Below are 2,500 nucleotides of genomic sequence, written 5' to 3' on the forward strand. Positions count from 1 at the left end.
GCTCCCAACTGAGCTTGCCGCTGCCGACAGAGGCCCGGGAGCGTGCTGTCGTGGCATTGCCGGCGGGAGACAACACGCGCCACCTACGGTGACCGGCAGCTCCAACGCCAGCGCCACAGAAGGGCAAAGGCCCCACGTGGGTGCCGAAGCGAACTCTCCCAGCACAGCGCACGTGCCAACACGTCTGCACAACTGCGATACAAACCACCAGCGAGAACCGCTGGGGCGACCGAGCAGCAGACGGCGTCGCGGCGCCGAGTGCCGGGCGGCGGCGCATCCTCAACGCACACAGTCCTCAGTCGGACCAGCACACTGCAGATGTCCACCGCGCTTCGCACCGGGCCCGCGAGGACCCACTTTGGCCGCCCGGCGCCGCGCGCAGGGTGCCCCGGCGCGCAGCTGCGCCGCCTGCCGCGTCCGTCGGCCGGCGCGCCTGCCACTGGGCGCCCCCACCAGCCGGCTGTAGCGCGTGCGCCCACGCACCGCGCGGCCAGCACGCCGGGCGGCCCCCCCTCACCGGCCGGGGACGGTCCCACCCAGCCACCGCCGCGTATCGCTTCACACACAGATTTGCCCTTACTGATTTACCTCCAGCAACAACAACCGCACCACAATGGGTTTACCAGTTGTTCATTTGCGTTGCGTCACGTCACCAGCAAACGTAGACGTCCATCCCAGTTTGCAAATGCAACGATTATTGCATACCTGTCTGTTAGGTGTCACGACACACTACGTCTGCCCACATACACGCAACAAAATGTGCACGACTAGAGAACACGTGGGAGGTGGCCCCCTACGTATGCGATGTCCATTACGAGACCGACTGTCAACCAGCATCTGTACCATGTCGCAGATGTGGAACGCGGTGCACCATGCTATCACACTGTGTGAGAAGAGACGACTACGTTTGAATACACGCGCCACTACATCAACAGACGGCTCATGCTGATCGCCATCCAGGGCGTCCGTTACTCCCACACGTCTCTATGGCGTACCACACTGCAATGTAGCTGTTATGGGGAGACGGCACGTGGCTGAGTGCACAACATTTGGACCGTATGGTTCGCTGTTGTTGGGCGCAGTCGTACGGTCACACATGTGCCACAGCGTATCATTCAGTACATACGGACCTATGTGCAGTACAATGTGAGGATTAAGCTTACGATATCAGCGGACAGTGGACACAGGCCGTACCACGACGTAGACTGAGCGCTTCGACATGCGAATGCCAGTGAACAGCTGCGAAGGGCATTGAACACGCAAGCACCTGAACGACCAGCGTGCGAAGGCAGGGTGGAGGGGGGGGGGCGATGTACATCCTGCAGTTGTCCACATTACAGTGTACAGCGGGAGCATGTAAAAAGTAAGCAACACTTGCGAAGTGTTCAACATGAAACGACACACAAGAGGGTGGGCGGTGCGAGTAGCGAACTATATTCAGAGGGTTGTGGTTAGACAACACTAGATTAATGTAACGTGTCATATGCCAATTACAGAGCAGGTTAAGGCACAACGTGGGTTAGGTTAAGGCACAACGTGGGTTAGGTTAAGGCACAACGTGGGTTAGGTTAAGGCACAACGTGGGTTAGGTTAAGGCACAACGTGGGTTAGGTTAAGGCACAACGTGGGTTAGGTTAAGGCACAACGTGGGTTAGGTTAAGGCACAACGTGGGTTAGGTTAAGGCACAACGTGGGTTAGGTTAAGGCACAACGTGGGTTAGGTTAAGGCACAACGTGGGTTAGGTTAAGGCACAACGTGGGTTAGGTTAAGGCACAACGTGGGTTAGGTTAAGGCACAACGTGGGTTACGTTAAGGCACAACGTGGGTTACGTTAAGGCACAACGTGGGTTACGTTAAGGCACAACGTGGGTTACGTTAAGGCACAACGTGGGTTACGTTAAGGCACAACGTGGGTTACGTTAAGGCACAACGTGGGTTACGTTAAGGCACAACGTGGGTTACGTTAAGGCACAACGTGGGTTACGTTAAGGCACAACGTGGGTTAGGTTAAGGCACAACGTGGGTTAGGTTAAGGCACAACGTGGGTTAGGTTAAGGCACAACGTGGGTTACGTTAAGGCACAACGTGGGTTACGTTAAGGCACAACGTGGGTTACGTTAAGGCACAACGTGGGTTACGTTAAGGCACAACGTGGGTTACGTTAAGGCACAACGTGGGTTACGTTAAGGCACAACGTGGGTTACGTTAAGGCACAACGTGTGTTAGGTTAAGGCACAACGTGGGTTAGGTTAAGGCACAACGTGGGTTAGGTTAAGGCACAACGTGGGTTACGTTAAGGCACAACGTGGGTTACGTTAAGGCACAACGTGGGTTACGTTAAGGCACAACGTGGGTTACGTTAAGGCACAACGTGGGTTACGTTAAGGCACAACGTGGGTTACGTTAAGGCACAACGTGGGTTACGTTAAGGCACAACGTGGGTTACGTTAAGGCACAACGTGTGTTAGGTTAAGGCACAACGTGGGTTAGGTTAAGGCA

The sequence above is a fragment of the Schistocerca cancellata genome, unplaced genomic scaffold, assembly GCF_023864275.1.
Source record: "Schistocerca cancellata isolate TAMUIC-IGC-003103 unplaced genomic scaffold, iqSchCanc2.1 HiC_scaffold_553, whole genome shotgun sequence".
NCBI classification, from domain to species: Eukaryota; Metazoa; Arthropoda; class Insecta; order Orthoptera; family Acrididae; genus Schistocerca; species Schistocerca cancellata.